This window comes from Ptiloglossa arizonensis, chromosome 5 (assembly GCF_051014685.1).
Source record: "Ptiloglossa arizonensis isolate GNS036 chromosome 5, iyPtiAriz1_principal, whole genome shotgun sequence".
NCBI classification, from domain to species: Eukaryota; Metazoa; Arthropoda; class Insecta; order Hymenoptera; family Colletidae; genus Ptiloglossa; species Ptiloglossa arizonensis.
The window spans coordinates 13,025,506-13,046,201 of NC_135052.1; the positions used below are offsets into that span (position 1 = coordinate 13,025,506).

The window sequence follows — 20,696 nt, forward strand, 5'->3', positions numbered from 1 at the left end:
TGAGCTTTCATCCCCGTATCTAGAAGACGAAAAGAACGGACCATACGCGACTCGGTATTGCACACTGTTCGTCGATTAATTACGGTCGGGAACGACCGATGGCGCAACTAGGTGGCGTCTTCGCTTACGTAAATTTTTCGTGCTCGGTGGCCACATGCCATCGGGGATTCGAGCGATTAAACCGCGTAACTGTAACACGTAAGCACCGTCTTCCACGCGGCGGAACTACCCGCGAACTAAAACTGTCGCAAGGACGACGAACGGAACGGTACGGTACGTTTTAAAGCCGACGTCCGTCGTCTACGTCGTGTGCACGGCCTTCGACGTGATTTCTGGTCGAAAAGATCGAACCATCGGCCTGTACGCGCGCTGTCTATACATAATGCTGACATAATATCCTGGCTAGTAGGTTAAAAAAGAAAATTCCACGGCCTCGGTAGCCTTGACGGACACAAAGAACCGATTCGTGGATCCGTCATGCAGCGTTGTCGATGTTTATCGGTAGGCTGGTATGGCACTTGTAACGCCGATCGAAAAGATACGGGAGTGTTTAGAATAATACGTACACGAACGTGCCGTACCGTGAGTAGCATTTGCACGGACACTGCTTCTGACAACGAACGATCTTCTCGATGAGAGAATCTTCTCGTTCGAAAATTGCGCTTTTAGGGGTGTCGTTGGTTCGAATGGACGTTGAAACGATCTTCCGAAGAATTTCGCTAAATATGAATTTCGTACCGAAGCGTGTTTTCCAGGTGTTCGGGATGGGTTTGAATATTATTGGAAGGTAAATATTAGAATATATGAGAAAAAGTGCTCATTGCCTACAGAGTAGAAGAAAAATGACGCTACCTAAGAAAATTAATATCTGTACCTTTGGCTCTGTTATCGCATGGTAAAATTATATTTTATTAAGAATAATTTTCTAAACTGACAGTATATTTCAAGTTCTGATTGACCGATTTATTTCGAAGTTGGAGAGAATCTTTAGCAGATGTTCCTTTATTACAAAAATTACGAAGAGAAGAATTTTTATAACAAATTTTTATCATTTCCCGTATTATCACGGATTATCTCAATCGGTGAAAATAGTTATCGGTATTATTTCATATTCTTATGTATATTTATAAATATTTTTAAACACTCCAACACTACAGTTATAGCTAAAATTGCGAATAAATGTTCGATGAATATTCTCTGAATAAATAGTCGCGATTGTATTTCTCAACGATACAAGACCCCGGTGTAAACGTAAAATCGACAAACCCCCGTGTGTAAACATTTTGCACTCGTCTCTGTATCGAACGAAACAATTTCCCCACGAGGAGCCGTAACAATAAGAGTTCCCGACGGAACAACAAATTCGATCCCTGGCGATAGTCCGCGCGGGAACGTGTCGGGGCAAAAATAAAGTGTATCGTCCTTGAAAGATCATTATGTATGAAAACGATACATCTCGACGGTGTTATCGATAAACCGAGACTCCCCGATACGTTATCGATGTCTTATCGATAAGCGGGTCGGTAGTATTCTATTCCGGCAGCCTTGTGACGCCAGATAATAAACGATGATAATTCTCCGATAGCGGAGAGACGAGAGACGATCGGTCGTCGAATTGTGTCTCTCGATATCCCCGAATCACCCCCACCACTCCCCCTCGACGATCATTCGTTGTTCTCTTTCCACGAAACGGAGCTCCGACCTCGGCGCGTCGCGAGGATAACAAGCGCTCGCGATCGCGTTGTTCGAGGTTATGATCGAACCGACGATCCGGATCTGGTACTCGACGCGCGAGTCGGTTTAGCGGGACGACACCGGAACGCGAACCATTGGTCGAGCAACGCAAGGGTGGGGAGATTTAAATGGCGCGGTGAGACCGCCGCGTAGAGTGCTCCGGGTAAATACAAATTTTTTTCGCCGAAACGTCGTTCCAAACGGTTCTTACGAATCGGTAAAAACGACGTGGAACTCGAAAATAAAACGTTTCTCGTCGCGGAAGGGGTGTTTTAAGGTGTTTAAGGAATACTGTCGAATGAAACTTTGAATGTAGTATCAGTTTGGAAAAAGGCGCGGTGAGACCGTCGAGTGCTGGGGGTAAATCAAAATTTTTTATGAAAATTCTTCTCGTCGTAATTTTTGCAATAAATTTACATCTGCTGGAGATTCTCTCCAACTTCGAAATAAATTGGTCAATTAGATTTTTTAATACACTGTCAGTTTAGAAAGTATCGCGGTGAGACAATCGAGTGCTAAAGGCAAATAAAAATTTCTTATAAAATAATTTCTTCTCGTCGTAATTTTTGCAATAAATTTACATCTGCTGAAGATTCTCTTCAACTTCGAAATAAATCGATTAACCAGAATTTATAATACACTGTCAGTTTAGAATGTAGCGCGGTGAGACAATCGAGTGCTAAAGGCAAATAAAAATTTCTTATAAAAATTCTTCCCATCGTAATTTTTGCAGTAAATTTACATCTGCTGAAGATTCTCCCCAACTTCGAAATAAATCGGTCAATTAGATTTTTTAATACACTGTCAGTTGAAAAAATGGCGCGGTGAGACCGTCGCGTCGAGTGCTAGGATCGAATACAAATTTCTTTCACGGGAACATCGTTCCGCAATGATTCCTAGGAATCTGGAAAAACAACGCGAACCTTTTGAAAACAAAGCTTCTCTCATCGCGGAAGAGAGAGAGAGAAAAAGAGAGAAAAAGAGAGAAAAAGAAGGGAGAGAGCACTCGTAGGATCGCGCTTGAACCGGAGAGACCCGGCGTGCCGAAAACACCGAAACACGAATAGCAACGATAATAAACACGCGGTTCCGAAAAAGCACGATACGCGGACGAAAAAGCGAAATCAAAGCATCGAAACGAGAATCGAAGTCCAAACAGCCTCGGTGGCCGTCCAAGGTCGCCACGACCGTGGATAAAGTTTCCGCGAAACGGCCCAGGATAATCAAACGATCGTGACGTTGTTCGAGGTTAAGATCCGACGTCGCCGCGAGATCCCTGCTTTTGAACTCGTCGTCGCTGAATCATGCCCGATATCGCGAACCGAGAGCGCGAGGAGCCGATAACGAGCCGAACACACACACGCGTACACACACGGCTGGATAACCTTTTCGTTCGAAGAAGAATCCGTTTAGAGCGGCGGTAATCCATCGCGAGACGGAAAATTGCTATACCGGATCGATCGATCGATCGAGAAGGACAAGGGCGTGGATAGACTTGGTTTATGTAATTTACGCGCAAAAAGATTCGAACGGAATTCGATTCGAGTTCTGCGAACCATCCGAGAGCTCGATCAACAACGAAGACAAGTGACCTTTCCGAGCGTACGCTTCGAGATTATTTCCACGAAGAACACGCGTTCGGGTGATTTAATCGGCGGGTAGTTTAAAAAAAAAAAAAAATTCATCGATAATTTCGATCGAGTACCTTCGACGTGGAACACGGTATTTGTATAGGACAGAGTGTCAAATGTGAGAAGAAGAATGTATAATTTTCAAAGGGATACTCGGAGATTCGGTACCGGTACTTAAATTACGATTACGAACTTGCGAAAAGTAAAATTACAAACTCGGTAGGGTGATAAACTCTCTTTTCGAGAAATTGTATTTGTTGTACTTTAGTAAGGTAGTTCTTGGATACGGAATATACGTCGGAGGAAATTTATCAATGAAGAGTTTAATAAGGTACACAATCTTTGCGGAGATGTTATTTTGGATGTGTCGCTCGATGCTTAAATATCGGTACCTACGCGTTTCGAGCTTCATCGCCAAAAAAAATGGCCAAACGATGCCACTATTGACATTGATTCGAAAATCCGTTCCGTTTGAAGGTAAACCGAACGTACACAATGTATAAAATAATGTATACACTTTTTCTCTTACTCTTGTTATCTAAAAGAGATAAAGAACAGATTTTTGGCTGTAGTACTATGACGCGCGAGCAATACAATTAAAGTACCTCGATTACGTAAGTATCCCGTAAAAGGAACGACAACACGCGTAATTTTACTTTCGTATCAACTCGGACTTTTGATTCTCAAATATTGCGCCACAGCCACTGGCCACGTGCATCCCAACTGCAATACAATGCATCGTTAATCACCGCCATTATCTTCCCCCGAATAGTGTCATCTTCGTTAGCAGAAATATACGAAGGTATGCTGTATACATATATCGGTGAAATTTATACCATTAATAAAATCGAAAGAACACGTTATCATCGTAAATCGATAAAACCCGATCCTCTCTCTCGAGATTGTGCAATTTCGCGATCGCTCGCCATAAAAATTTTAATTTTGCCCACAATTCACCACCTCCGTGATAAATCTAATCGAACCTATTGTGCAACTTGTGACCCATCCGACGACGCCGTACGGCGAGAACTTATAAAAAATCCGTACAAAACAACCGAGAAATAAAATAAGCAATGTTGCAACATAAGTTCGAGAAACAGCCGCGAACCATCGCGAGGAGAAAAAAAGGAAACGATAGTCGTTGATGGCTTCGAATTAATTGTAAATGAAAAAAGAGGAACACAACGGACGTATTTGCGTGGCAATCGGCGCCGACAGCACGCGTGACACGACGTCGTAAAAAAAAAAGAGAAAAAAAAAAGCTCACGCGTTTTTCATGCCCGAGTTTCAACCTTCGTCGGACGAACGCACGCGATTTTTACGATTTCGCGATAAATCCCTCGCCGCTGATAAAAACGTGCGCGAACGCGCGTCGTCGTTGGTTTCGCCGGAGCGTATGTAATTTCGCACGCGAAACGAGCTGAAACGTCCTCCGAGAGGACGGAAAAGTTCATAAATCCGAATCGAGCGTAAGTACTGTGCACGTTTCGCGAGAAGTCATCCGAGAGAACCCAGAGACAAGAGGGCCTGTACACACCACCGGGGAAAAGTTTTGGTACACGTGTTAGTGAGTGAAATATTCTTAAGAAATTACAGAAATTTCATACAATTATATTGCCGATTAAATTGTACGACAACCAAACTTTCACTAATGTAAATAACTACAACGAGACTTGATTCCTTCGGTTCTTCTCGTCACTTCAAATGCAACGTTCTACAATTACTCGTGTCTTATGACGGTTCCACGTGACTTCAAATGTAACGTTCTACGATTATTAATGACCCACGATGGTTCTACATGACTTCAAGTGTAACGTTTCACAACTATTAATGCCTTCCAATGGTTCTCCATCGCTTTTCCTATAATTTTCTACAATTATTCATACTTTACGATGTCTCTATATCACTTCATATGTAACGTTCTACGATTATTAATGACCCACGATGGTTCTACATGGCTTCAAGTGTAACGTTTCATAACCGTCAATGCCTTACAATAATTCTCCATCACTTCCAAGTATAACGTTCCACACTTATTATCGTCTTACGATGATTCTACATTCTACGTACCTTCGAGCGTAACGTTCTACACTCGCTAATGTCTTACGATGGTTCTGCATGGCTTCGAGCGTTAGGTTCTACACTCAAAAGTCTTGCAATGATTCTACATGGCTTCGAGCGTAAGGTTCCACTCTTATCGAACTCTGACGATGATTCTGCGTAGCTTCAAGCGTGACGTTCTACAATTATCAATGACCCACGATGGTTCTACATGGCTTCAAGTGTAACGTTTCACAACTATTAATGCCTTACAATGGTTCTCCATCGTTTCTGCTATAATTTTCTACAATTATTCATATTTTACGATGATTCTACATGACTTCATATGTAACGTTCTACGATTATTAATGTCCCGGGGTGGTTCCCCGTGACTTCGAGCGTAACTTTCTACAATTGTCTTACGATGGTTCGGTAAGATACTGGGGAAATCGGTTCGGTGTAACGACCCCCGGCGCGAAGGTATTAAGTGACTTCTTGCGAGCCGTGCATAGTACACGTTTAACGAGGATCGGACCGGACGATTCGACTGACGTAACGCGACCGTGCAGAGAACGAGAGTGAGAGAGAGAGAGAGAGAGAGAGAGAGAGAAAAAAGTGCATTCTTATCGCGAAGTCCGCGTGTGCGGTTTTCCTGCTCCCGTAAGAGGAGATTATCGTCGTAATGGAGGCGTCTCGGGTGACCGCGCGGCGGCGCGCCGAAACTTGTCGATCCGTACAAATCTCAAGGCCGCGACACGTCGCACGAGAACACGTGCGTATTCCCCCAAGGTCGGCCGCCGTACGATCTTCGTGTTCCTCACCTTCGTGGATCCTTGAAACGAAATAGTAGGTGCCGCGAAGGGCGACGGAAGACGCCGGACCACGAGGAACCCGAGAATTGTCTATTGCGAAGGATTCATCGATTTAAAAATAACACCGTAGAATCTACTCGCTTGAGAAACCCGAACGGATGTTTCGAATCGCGCGCGCCTATATGCGTGTGTGTGTCTTTTTTTTTCTTTCTTTTTTTTTCGGTAGCTTCGAGTACCGTTCGCCCACCTTTTCTAGGAGGTAGTATTTTAATAAGATGTTTGATGTTTTAATAAAGCATGTTTTCGATACGGTAGCTGGTATTTTGATAAAAAATTTGTTCGGCCTGGTGAATTATTTTAAGTACGAGGTCGTATGGAATTTTTAGCAAGGAACCATTTCCGAGACGGTACTCGATAAATCGGTAAAATCGGTATTCTTCTACCGTGGTACTCGATACTTTAATACGGTAATCGATGTGGTAAATGAATTTTGATAACGTATGTTTTCTTTAGGATAGACGATATTGTAATTAGATAGTTCTCAAACGTGGTATGTACTCGATATTTTAACGAGAAATATTTTCCATGCGGTATTTAACGTTTCGATGAAACGCATTTTCAATCTGGTATTCGATAGTTTAACAAGGTATCGCGATATTCTAATGATTTTCTTTTTAAATAACGTGTCTGATACTCTGTTACAGGACTTTTCCAAATGAAACAAACCATCCGATATTTTTATAAAGTATTCCGCACTCTGACAGGGAACTTAATATTTTAATAAGACGCGTATCGAAGATGGTACCCAATGTCGTAGAAACGTAAACACAGCAGCAAAGTCTCTCCTTAACAATGCACGATCGAAGCGTACGCGTAACGGAACACAAGAGGAAAATCGGAGGAAAATAAACAAAGCGAAGGAGCTTTTGAAAATATGATCGGCACTTAGTGGCACGATGTGCCAACGATGGAAAATTACGCAATGCGATAACTTTTAATATCGTTTCGTAACACCGTGCCTCTGTCGCGGAGACTGCCCTAAAAAAAACTTAAAGGGGAACGCGCGGAGAGAAAATATCCACGAATAAATGATACTGTCGAACATTTAATGTGCAGGTACGGTAATGAAATACGAAGAACCGTAAATTTAACGAGTCACGTAATGAATTGCGTTTAAAATTTGTTTTCGTGGCGCACGTTTAAATTGAATTGCGTTGAAATTTTACTTTTTTTTTTATTTCTTTTTTTTCTTTTTCTTTTTTGCGCGCGCATCGCACATTTAAATTAAACGTATTCTTGGTGGAACAGTACGTGGCATATTGTTGCGGCACGATAGTATCGATTTCCCGCGCTCAAGATATTTTTGGATGTTTTATTATAGTACCGAGTGTTCGAATTACGTACAGAACGTTTACGTATAATGTGTAGCACTATTACGTGCCGGTGAGAAACGATTCTAACCGGTGCTACACTTAACGTTATCGTTTCTTTGTGCCGGAACGCGCGACAAATATTTGAACTGTCGTGGTAGCCGCGTATTTGCCGGTACAAGTGAAATAAGTGTGTTAAGATCGGACGTAAAGAGGATTCGTTTAAATACGAAGACTTTAAAACTCGTCGAGAAACTTCACCCGGGGAAACTTCGAAGCGATTCTTTAAGCACGACCTCGTTTACAATGTAATTTTCGGCGGTAAGAGGGATTCAATTACAGCGTGACACGTACAAGTGGTTAGTACCGCTCGTTTATATTACCTGACCGCTCAAGGCCGTCTCGATTCTCCCCACCTCCTACGCTACCCCCACTACTTCACCTCCTGACCTTCGCGCGAAACAGCTCGGACGATTCAATCAGCGTAGAAAAAAGCGAAACCGCGCTTGTCGATTAAAATGGTGAAAAATAAACTAAGAAGTGGGATGTAAAATCTAGATCGCTGGTTTTTAAATATATTTAACTTACAGAGTTCAAAAATTAAAAAAAAATTGCTTTCTTTTAGCTCATTGTGATTGAATTTAAATTTTCTGTAGTTAAAATTCTCAACTATGTGTACAATTCCCTCCTTTTGTTCTTTCCTCCTGGAACAAAGATCAAAGAGAAATCCACGTTGCTGGAAAGTCAGCGAAATCGTAGCGGTATAATTTAAATCGAAATCGGAGCACAATTGGAATTACGTAACAATACTTATCGTAATATTAATGCGCGATACAAAATACACCTCTAACAACTCCGAAGCCGCAACAACGTCGGAAATAAAAGAGAAGTCGACCAACGACACTGTCGACTTTCAACGTCAAAGATGATTGCAAAGGCACCCAGCGATCGTCTCGAAACGATTACTATAAGCACCGGGTTTATTGACAATGCGACAATCCTGTTTCCAATGCAAGACTGCCGCGACTATTACCACCATCGTGACAATGATTCGAAAATTGCTGAACGGATGCTGAAATTAATTTACTGTAATACTGAATTGATTTACTCTTCCATTCGAAGAGTAACAAATGTCACGTAACACGTAACTGTGGAAAATAATCAAAAACACCGTCACGATAATTAACGTCGTATAAAAAACGTGCTACAGGTAACTGGAAAATTGACGACTCTGAGGAACGAGGTTAGATTCATTTCTATCGAGAGAAACTTTAAATAATTGCAATTTTCAGAAACTGTCAGTTTTATGTTTCCTTACTCGGATGCTGTGGCTGTGCTTTCATCGGAAACCAAAACACGAAAACACTTCTTGACTCTGTGACGTTCCACTCATCGACTTACCAGCTTCCTCTAGATTGAGTACTACGCGCACTTTCTTCTTTTTATTTCAACAATTAACCTCCAAGAACTAAATCATCCTCGTGAACCACCCTTTGCGAAGAATCATTCCCATGTCCCAATAACCGTCAGAATATTTCCGTGCAGCGGTTCATCAAACTTACCAGCTCTCTATAGTATTCTTAAATACTACGCAAATCTTTTTTTTTTTAATTAAAAAATTATCCTCCTGAAAAAAAACCCCATTCTTTTACGAAAAATTACTCATAACGATCCATACCTCGATGCAGCGTCTCATCGACTTACCAGCTCTCTGTACCATCTCAAACACCATGCAAATTTTCTTCTTTTCACTCAAAAAATTACCCTCTGAATAAAAACCCCATTCTCTTACGTAAAATTACTCCCACGTTCCGATAACAACCCATATTACGACGCAGCAGCTCGTCGACTCACCAGCTCACCCAGCTCTCTGTACCATCTTAAATACCACGTAAACTTTTTTCTATTTCACTCCAAAAATTACCCCCTGAAAAAAAACCCCATTATTTTACGTAAAATTACTTCCACGTTCCGATAGCAACTCATACCTCGATGCAGCGGCTCGTCGACTTACCAGCATACCCAGCTCTCTGTACCATCTTGAATACCGCGCGAACTTTTTCTCTTCGCTCCAAAAGAATTAAAAAAAAAAAAAAAAACAACTCCATCCTCTTACGTAAAAATTATTCCCACGTTCCGATAACGATACATACCTCAATGCATCGTCTCATCGACTTACCAGCTCTCTGTACCATCTTAAATACCACGCAAACTTTTTTCTATTTCACTCCAAAAATTACCCTCTGAAAAAAAACCCCATTCTTTTACGTAAAATTACTTCCACGTTCCGATAACAACTCATACCTCGATGCAGCGGCTCGTCGACTTACCAGCATACCCAGCTCTCTGAACCATCTTAAATACCGCGCGAACTTTTTCTCTTCGCTCCAAAAGAATTTAAAAAAAAAAAAAAACAACTCCATCCTCTTACGTAAAAATTATTCCCACGTTCCGATAACGATACATACCTCAATGCATCGTCTCATCGACTTACCAGCTCTCTGTACCACCTTAAATACCGCGCAAACTTTTTTCTATTTCACTCCAAAAATTACCCTCTGAAAAAAAACCCCATTCTTTTACGTAAAATTACTTCCACGTTCCGATAACGATCCACACCTCAATGCAGCGTTTCATCGACTTACCAGCTCTCTGTACCATCTTAAATACCGCGCAAACTTTTTTCTATTTCACTCCAAAAATTACCCTCCGAAAAAAACCCCATTCTTTTACGTAAAATTACTTCCACGTTCCGATAACAACTCATACCTCGATGCAGCGGCTCGTCGACTTACCAGCATACCCAGCTCTCTGAACCATCTTAAATACCGCGAAACTTTTTTCTATTTCACTCCAAAAATTACCCTCTGAAAAAAAACCCCATTCTTTTACGTAAAATTACTTCCACGTTCCGATAACAACTCATACCTCGATGCAGCGGCTCGTCGACTTACCAGCATACCCAGCTCTCTGTACCATCTTGAATACCGCGCGAACATTTTTCTCTTCGCTCCAAAAGAATTTAAAAAAAAAAAAAAAAAAAAAACAACTCCATCCTCTTACGTAAAAATGACTCCCACGTTCCGATAACGACCAAGATACCTCGGTGCAGCGGCTCGCGGACAGGTCAGCGATGGGTAAACGGTGCCGATTATAGACACCGGTGGCGGTGGTAGTGCACATGACTGGCAGTCGATGTATCTATACGTACGACGTGTCCCGCCCCGGCCGCCCGTGACCACGCGGCCTTGTCCTTGTACGACGTCGACGTCGAGCACTCTGTGCCACCGACACCCGTCGTCGTTCGTCGTGGAACCTTCCTACGTACAACCAGCCGCGGTAGGAGAGGAAAAGAGATGCGCGCCGGTTCGTTCCGATGTGTGCAACCTACCTACGTACGCCTCGTCTACGTGTGTGTACGCACGGTGTAGCAAGCGTTCGTGTGCCCCTCTATCGACGCGTGTACGTGTTCCTGGACGTTACGTATCGCGAAGGCGCCGTTTAAACTCGGAATTACGAGCGAGTAATCCGTCTCGCCGCCGACGGGGAACTGCGTCATCGTAACTGTAAATCTTCTACCTATCGATTGGGCGGTCCGTAATGGGACTGGCCAATTACGCAACGCGCCCGCTCGAAACGGGACATTTGCGAAACTCGTCGAGGGAAGAGGCCTTGAACGATCTATTCGAACGACGAAGAGAATAATCGAGACCCGAACGGGAGACCAGAGACTGATCGTCCAGGTGTCCTCTGTCCCCGTGTTTCCACGAACGTACACCGATACCGGACAAACGATACCACCGGTGGCGAACTATGTAAAGTTCGACCGAGAGACGTTATTTCGTGACTGACCGCAGCAGGTGACTCAGAGGTTGCCAGAGGTCGGCCGTATTAATGTACACCGAGTTGACTCAGAGATAGACGAAAGCTTGACTCACATTCTGCTGATAATTTCGTCGTTTTCCTCTCTAGATGCTGCAACCGATTCTGGGATCCGTTTCATCGCGTTCCGTTGGGATAAATGCGACAATGACTCGGATAGTGCTACGTATCGATGACGAACAGTCTACGTTGGGTTTCGGCCAATGTATTTCGTATTGCTCGAGAAAGGTTCTATTGTTTTTTTTTTTCAGTTTCTTCGATTCGGTCGCAAGCAGAGAGTCGAGGAAAGCACACGACACCGTTCGTCGTTCGCATCGAGTTCGATCGCTGTATTATCGAATACGCGAGATCTCTGTGTACTGTAATAAATTGGATGTAATATGAACTTTTGGAACGTGCTCGATTGGGAACAAACTCTTTTCGGGGATTTTGCCATATTCACTGTCCACGTTCGAAAGCTCGAGTACCACTCGAACGTGTAGACGATTTTATCGAGTTTCATAGTTGTAAATATTCTTAGCTTCTCTTCCGAACGATATGCGTCGTTATCGCTGGGATATATTTAAGTGTGTTTCACGGTATTAGAAAAACTTTCACTTTAATTGGGCGAGCGATATCTGTTGAATCAAGATTACCCTGACCCATCCATGTAGGTCAGTGGACTGTGGACGTGTTAACGCGTTCACTCTCGCGCCAGTTTTACGTATTCAATTCCTGATTTTTTTTTTTACAAAGAAATAGCGAGACTTTCGGCACGGATTCTTCGCAAACGCGTTTGTCCACGTTTGCGTGGGATTCACGATTTTTTTATAAACGACGATAATTAATATTACGAGAGTTGCGCAATCTTGAGTGACGCGGGTTTTCAGAATTCACGATTCCTGTGGTTCTGATTATGTAAAACGGAAAAACCGAACAGTATCTCGATTAGTATAGAAGTGACTGTGTTTAGAACCACGGGAGGGGGAGAGAAAAATCTCGAAAATTAAACAATGCGCACTTTCGAAGTTTCGATATCGATTTTTTCCTGTCCTTTTCGCTTTTAGCTCGTTACAAAAAGAATAGAAGAAACATCGAATTGTGAAATCTGTAATTTGAGTCTAATGTGTCCCAAGTGTATGCAACTTGTGTTTTTAACTTCATCGTACAACGAAATAACGTATTCAGGAGGATTTGACGGCATCTATTGTAACAGTTTTAATCCTAGAGAAACAATGTATTGTAAAACCGCGATGGGTCGAAACAGACCCGAGATTCTCGCTACAATTAATACGGTGTGGTGCAACGAGGTTCGAAACTTGTTAAAAATCGACGGATCTGTAAATTTAGATGAACAGGTACATCGATAAAGTACCCGTTGTCTCTGAGTACCTAGCCAAGTACCTAACGACGTCTCGAGACACGCACTGCCCTTGCAGTTACTTGTAATAATTTCTACTTAAAATAATTACGACAACCTACCAACGTGAATTAATTGCTAGGCTATGGTAGATACATTTATTAAATAAACAGCATTCCTCCCGTCTCTGATATTAGGTTTCTCCTTCTGCAATGTTTAGAAAGGTGATTCCGTTAACGTAGCACAACATTGGCTTGATACAACACGAACGAGGTTTATGTTTCCTGGTTCTTCCTAAAAGTTCTACCAAACTGTGGAATTACATCGGAGTTCGAAGAACTTTCGCAGCGGAGATAAGGGTGATACGATAATTCGTGGTTCGAAGGATGACGATAGAACGACAAAAGCTTAGGTCGATGCAGGATTCGTGGAAAATGTCACTCGGAGTATTTGTTTCGTTGCGCAAGATTCCAAGGGTGGTGTACGATCGAAACGATTTATCGAAAGCTCTCGTTCGTCGTTACACTTACAATTCCTGTGAATCGTGATTGCAAAGTATGCACTATTTCTGTCATACTTACCAACTAGTGTATAGGAACTATTGTTATAACAAAAGTGTTCTTATTTTCGTCCTTTGCGTTCCAGCTAAATACACATTCGTCGTACTCGACGATGTAGAATCATAGAATGACACAGAATTGTCTCAAAAAGTAAAAAGTTAAATACACATTCATCGTACTTGACGATGTAGAATTACAAAACGATACAAAATTGTCTAAAAAAACGTCGACTTTAAAAATTCTAGATTCGAGAGTCGAGAAGACGACGATTTCGTAAATATAAAAAAATCGAGACACCTTTGCGCGAGGATAGATTTGAAAAAGAGCTTGTGAGCAAAAATAGACGATCGCGGTTCGTAGAGCGAATAATCCAGACAATTTTCTACTCCGTGGCTAGAAAAATGAACATTTCATACGTCAGCACCCCGTAAGCTCGTCCCTGTACATTGAGTGACATCCACCGACGAATCGCCCATCATTTATAACAATTTTACATCGTATGCAACTCTCTACGGGCATTAGACAATTTATGAACCGTCGTTCCACGGTACGGTTGAACATCCCATAAATTATGCGCGTCGTTCCACGTTACAATCGAACGTACCGTAATTTATGAACGTCGTTCCGCGTTACAATTGCTACTCTCGTTTAACCGATGATCTTCTATTAGCCGGGCCGACAGTCGCTGTCAATGGACGCACGATGTACCAAAACTCTGATTGGCACATGGCGTGTAACAACGTTTCTCGTGCCATTGAAAGCGTTTTTCGACCGGCTCGTTCCCTGGCCATTCAATTTCAGATTCTTCGTGTCTGCCAACGCGAGAATTGTCCCACCGCGAACAGCCAATTAACGCCACGTTACTATCGGGTTTACCGTCCAAAGTACCTCGCTAATACGAACAACCGACACTCGATAAACGTTCGCAGTTAGAGTTACGCTTTAACGCGCGGTAATTATTAACACCGTAGTGGTCACTGCTCACCGGTGTTCCAAATTTATGGTACTGTAAAGGGCTCGCAAGAAGTAAACCCCAATATTTGTAAACTTTCAAACTAAATTTAAAACTTTCAATTTAAAAATCGAGCTCTTGGGCGCTGAGCAATTGATACTCCTTTCGGAGATTTTTCAATGGTTATTGGTACACTAAAGGGTTGAATCTTGTTGAAAGTACGTTGACCGAGATAGAATAATTTTATTTTATTGACACGTTAAACGTGTTCATGGTGACCATGGTGGTCACTCAATGACCGGTGTTTCAAATTTACAACATCTCTTTAAAGGTTTTACAAAGAATGAATCCTAATACAGAGCAGTCGCTGAAAGATAAAATATTCTTCTCGTTCTTTGTCACATTGCAAACAGTGTTTCTCCTCTCGTGAATGTTAGTCGACAAATGAAACCAATCTCTCGGTAATCAAATTGTTTCACATTCCGGGAGTTTCTCAATGGTTGCTAAATTTGTGAGAAAAAATATTCAACATCGTCAATTTTTTGAAAATGAACGATTTACGAATTTTGCAAAATTTTGAAGTCTTTCAGGAACCACTCTGTATTCGTAAACTTTAAAATAACGTTTCTGTCGTTGGTGATGCTATAGGATAACAAGTATACCGACGAATTGTCGAATTTTTCGACTTTTTACGCCAAGGTTTGAACAAACATCGACGACATCCTTAAATATGTAAAATAGGTGTGGCAGCCAACGTGTTAAACGAATTGAGAACTCGGTTTTCTAATCGACATCGTATGTCGTATCACGGTAGAGACTTCTTTGGTATTTTTCCAAGATTTATCTGCAAACTGTTCGGTAGATCGAACGAAAAATAAGTAAATTGCTACTTTGCCTCGTATCTCGCGCAACGTTGTGCAATCCGGCTAACAAGAGACGAGATCTTCCGGTATGGACAACGTGATTGCGCATGCTCTTCTCCACGAGCTTGGTAAAGATCTTGCACCGACCCTTGTGCATCTTTATTTACCATTTACTATATCGGATGGGGTGCGTACAAATCGGTTGAAATTTTATTCAAACTTTTCACAATTTTCCGAAAAGTGTTTATCCAACAAAGTAGAATCCACATTTAAAGATACTACGCTCAAGAGAATTTGAGTTAATGTTACATTATTATTTCCAAAGTACGCTCAATTTTTACGGATCCCAATATCAGGTGGTTACGAATAATCGAATTCTTCTTGAAATGTTTCATAATTTTCTGAAAAACGATCAAATTACAATCCAAAGTATACAAGATACTCCGACCACCTAGAACGTACATTAACAATTCCACGACCATTTCGAAAACATATTGAATTTTTACGATTGAAGCAACATCGGATCCGATGTCCGAATTTTCAATCGCGGTAGTTGAATTCCTCCCGTTGCGAAACGATCCGTTCCATACACGTTCGGATTTCAATTTCCATTGCTCGAATAACAATCGTGAAATTCGTCTTCCACGGTTTCGAAAATTTCCAACCGGATAAAAATTTCACCGGTTCTCCGATTCTCGAACTCGTCCCTCGGTGTCGCGTTAACTTCCGATATACCGTGACGAAACAACGATAAAAGCTCGTACGAACAGTTTCCGTAACGAAACACCCGCGAGGGAAACCCGAGAGCGGTTTCACCGAAGCTCGGCATCAGACGGATCCCGTAACGAACGAGACACACGCAATCAGCGAAAAAGGATAAAACGCTATCCGTCACGTAGAGCCAATAAGCGGGGCTAGGCTACGGCAACGTGGTAACGATCCGTGTTTCGCGCGGAGTTATATGCGCTGAGTCACGGAACTGTGGCGTACGGAATTGCATAAAGGAACGAAAACCGCGTCCGTGGCGTCTCACGCGGCTCTCTAAAGAAAGACGATGCGCGCGAACGCTCGGGAAAGGGAGGACCGGCGCGCGGACACGTGGCGTACGCGCGAGCGAGCGCGCGCGCGAGCGTGGTTTCGAGACGCGAGGATCCCCGGTCGCGTTACGACGCACGCGATGCATCTAAACGGGGAACACGTGAGAACCAGCTCGAGGATCCGGTACTACCTCCTGGCTCCCCCTCTCCGACACCCCACCCACCCACCGATACACCCTCCCACCCCGGTTGCAGTTGCACCGGCTGGTGGTCGCATCGATCGGTCGCCAAGGCCGCGTCTTATTCGGGCAAGGCCAAGGTCGTTGGCTGGCATTGCCAGCGAGCGAAGGTGAGCTCGCTGATTTCTCGCACCGGGGGGTTGCGCTTGCGGAAAGTGCAGCCGGGGTCACGGCGATCCGCGTGATCGAAGCGCATTCTTGGCATCGGGAAGCCGCAATTCCGGATATTTACGTGGGACGCGCGGAGATACGAGCGAAACGGGAGTATCGAGCGATTCCACGACGAGCGATCATTGTTGCGAACGAGCGAGCGTTTTCGACGGAATTGCGGACTTTTGGTAAGGTGGTTTTTTTTAAATACGAATGGGAAACGGTGCGATGGACTTTCGTCGAGCGAATGATGCACGAAAGGAGAGTGTCGAGAAAATTTCTGTAAACAAGTATAATTAATATTGTCGATTGATAATTGTTGTAAACGAGCTTTTGTGCCAGAGTTGGATTTTTGGTAAGGTGAGTTTTAGATATGGATTTCAATCGAACGAAAGATGCACGAAAGAAGAGTGTCGAGAAAATTTCTGTCGAGTGATGATTGTTGTAAACGAGCTTTTTTGGCAGAGTTGGATTTTTGGTAAGGTAAGTTTCAGATATGGGTTGGGAATTGAGTAATGGATTTCAATCGAACGAAAGATGCACGAAAGAAGAGTGTCGAGAAAATTTCTGTAAACGAGTGTATAATTAATATTGTCGATTGATAATTGTTGTAAACGAGCATTTTCGCCAGAATTGGATTTTTGGTAAGGTAAGTTTCAGATATGGATGGAAATGGAGTAATGGATTTCAATCGAACGAAAGATGCACGAAAGAAGAGTGTCGTGAATATTTCTATCGAATGATAATTGTTGTAAACGAGCATTTTCGCCAGAGTTGGATTCTTGGTAAGGTAACTTTTAAATACGAATGAGAATAAATTTCTTTTCACACGGGGCTTTGTTGTTGTTTTTTTTTCCTTTTTCATGCAAGAGCTCTCGATACACTTTCGACGATCACGATTCGTCGGAAGTAGACACTTCGACGATCGATCGATGCACAGCGAGGAATTTTCTCGCGTTGCGTAGGCTGCAATGACCTACACGTCACACGTTGGACCAATCTTCCGTGACTAATGAATGAACAATATAGACACAGAACGAGACCTCGGGTGACGAAGCTGGTGTCTGGATAGCGCAATTGAACACCGTCTAGCTCGCCGAGGAATCAATTTTTCGATCGACGATCGATTTTCGATTTCGTCGAACGCTAGGAGCCCTTTTAAGGATTTGGGTCACGCGGCGACTCCGTTAAAAGCGTATAATAAGGTGTGCGAAACCTTTTATCAGAAATTTGTGTCGTGTAGACCGTAGAAATTAACTCGTCGCTCGTGTACACCTACCGTTCTCCACCTACGATAGTTGACGCGCGTGGAAGGTGAAGGGTAAATCAATCGATGTTATTTTAATGAACGCACGAACCGTTACGAAGTTCTCGACAGTGGCCCTCGAGCAACCATGCGACGTGAAAAATAAACGAAAACGATTCCTAGGAAATTTTACGTATCTACGAACGCACGGAGATCCTTGTCGCGTTACGACACTCGATTCGTTCGTGTCTTCGTTTGTATAAGAATACCGAAACCGTGCAACGAACGTATCGATACGAAAAAGAAAGAAAGAAAAAAAAATAGCCGAAAAGCTACGACAGCTGTGACGTTTGAACCGTCGACTGATACACTTTAACCTTTTTCGAAATAGCCGCGTTCCGACTGTCACGACCTGCTCAGTATTCGATCCTCGATAAACGCTTGTATACAAAACGGTTCAATCTTGTTCATCTCGTCGTGACTTGTTATCATCGTAACGCGTTTTTATCGCGTTAATTCGTGTCTGCGTTCGTACCGGTATCGCGCTGTATTAAAATATACGAAGAAGCATCTGCGATCTCGATACGACGCGCGAACGACGTCTCTCAACGATACAGAGCGACGCGTAGATCTTTCGTCAAATGAAACGAACAATTTCCCGAACGGAGACTAAACATATTTTTACAGATTTCACGCACAGATGAAATTTCTTCGTTGCTCCGGAATAGTCGTAAGACACCCGTTAAACAAACTTACGTCCCTTTGTACGATCGTGAAGAGCAACAAACGGTTTATTTTTACAGAAAGAATTCTGAATCATCTTCCAGAGAACCGTGTACGGTGTACACTCGTCACACTTGTGCAACACGTGTATACCTGTGAATTTTATGCTTCTGCGAAGTTCGAAGCCAGCCATAGGTAAAATTGAAAACGTCGAGGGATCATGTTCGGGACGTGTTCTCGTATTGTTCAGGTATCAGGAATAACAGCGGTGTTGCGTAACGATGACCACCTCAACGATGACATAATAATGGTATTGCAAACAATATTAGTCAATAGGACGTTTCCTGGTTAGATAATGGCGTCAAGGTTACGCGAAAAGAAGCAACGTGCGCCGAAGGTGTTGTTAGAGCTACTCGAAGCTGACTTGCGCCTAATCGGTCTGTAATACGAAACTTGCTCGATTATGGTTGGTATCTCTCGCGATGACTCGATTCGTTACACCGAGTCGGTTTCCATTCTACGCGTTCCAATCTATGTCTTCCAGGAAGAAAATTGAATAGACTTCTCGAACAATACGGAGAGACTTAGCAACGTTTCGATGTTTGTCAGAAGTCTCTATTAGCGAAACTTCCCGTTAAATGTGTCTACGAATAAATTGTATGAAATTTCATTTGCAATTTGTATCGCACGGAGTTCCGTCGACGGTTGATATTACGTATTTAAGAAACGAGCAGAATGCAAATCAGTGTGCAAAGAGGAGAAATTAATTAAGAATTGTACGAAGAATAAAATATAGTATCTTTTACGAATTAATAATTAAATGTAAATGTCGGGGATAAATTTAAGAATTTCATTTGCGTAAAAGTATCACAATACTACGTATTATTTCGTCGTGGAGTATTTTTGTCCTGTAAAATCCAATTCTGATTTTCTAATATTGGAATATCTAATATTAGGTGCAAATTGAGAAACACACATCTCGCACAAAGGGTGAACCGAACATTCTGGTACACGTGCGAGTACGTGGAAACCCGCAAAAGTGAATTTTCTGTTTGAAAAAAAAATGGTATCTTCCAATGGATTTCGACGAGAGTTTCGTTCCAGTCGAATCGTAATCTTTCGAACATCCTGTTGAAGTAAAATTTACGCAATCGATTCGCGTTCTTTTTACTCGGTACAATATTTAAGGCCGGCGGGACTTTTATCCCCGACGGTGTGCAATTTTTAAGGCCGACTAGATTTTTTTCATCTCCGACAGTGTGTAGAATTTTTAAGGCCGACGAGATGTTTTTTATACCACCGTTGGTTCTATAGATCCGCATAGAACGTCGTAAAAATCGAAGGTCTCGATATTGCTCTTTATCGGCGCGAAAGTGAAAAGCACGGGTGTAAATACGATAAAACCTTCATTATCCAAACACCGTATAACTCGAACGTTCTACTAACCGATTAATGAGCAAAACTTCCGTTGAAAAATCTTCTGTAAAAAGTCTCTCCTCCTGTCTTCGCGTCGTTTCTCTACAACGATGTAAACCAATCCCGACCCAAACGAATCTAATCGAATGAAAATAAACACGTTTGCGCAATTAAAAAGCCCAGACACCGAAACCTCTGGTACAACAATAGAAACGAAACAAGGGATAATTTATAGGTCGAAAAATGGTCCTAGTGCCATCAAATTGGGGATATTGGCACGGTTGTGGGATTAACGATACACGGCCAAATATACTGAAAACAACCCCGCCCTCTTCCGAAATAACAGCCAAAAAGATCAAAGAGTCACTACTTTTCCAAAAATCGATTTTCTATTATTTTGACCTTCGTTCTTCTTTTCCCATTTTTTATCAATGGAAGATGATCGACGACGACAAAAATTCAAATAATTGTTTTATCGAAAATCTTTTCACAATAATAAGTATAATTAAAGTAACAATTGTGTCTCCTACTAATAGGTTGTTCATTAAGTTTTGTCGTTCCATGAAACTTATTGAACAGTACTGTTCGATGCAGTACCTTTCGATAACGATAATGCTTACCGAGCAACCCGGTATTATACTGTTCGATAAGTTTCATCGAACGACGAAACTTATCGAACAAGCTAGAATAAAATGAGCGTGC

The 20,696-nt window shown here is 42.4% G+C and overlaps 2 long non-coding RNA genes across 3 annotated transcripts in view; both read right to left on the reverse strand.

Moving 5' to 3' along the window:
* LOC143147241 (uncharacterized) overlaps positions 1 to 20,696 on the reverse strand; it is a 231,661-nt gene that overhangs the window by 54,751 nt on the left and 156,214 nt on the right. The gene's annotated exons all lie outside the window — the stretch shown is intronic.
* LOC143147233 (uncharacterized) lies at positions 5,006 to 11,456 on the reverse strand. Of its 2 annotated transcripts, XR_012992202.1 has the most exons (5): positions 10,979 to 11,456; positions 10,542 to 10,907; positions 9,292 to 10,454; positions 8,989 to 9,214; positions 5,006 to 8,291 (listed from the first exon to the last, which is right to left on the reverse strand). It is a non-coding gene; the product is annotated as an uncharacterized LOC143147233 (long non-coding RNA). The 2 variants fall into 2 exon arrangements; XR_012992201.1 differs by having other exon boundaries at positions 5,006 to 9,214.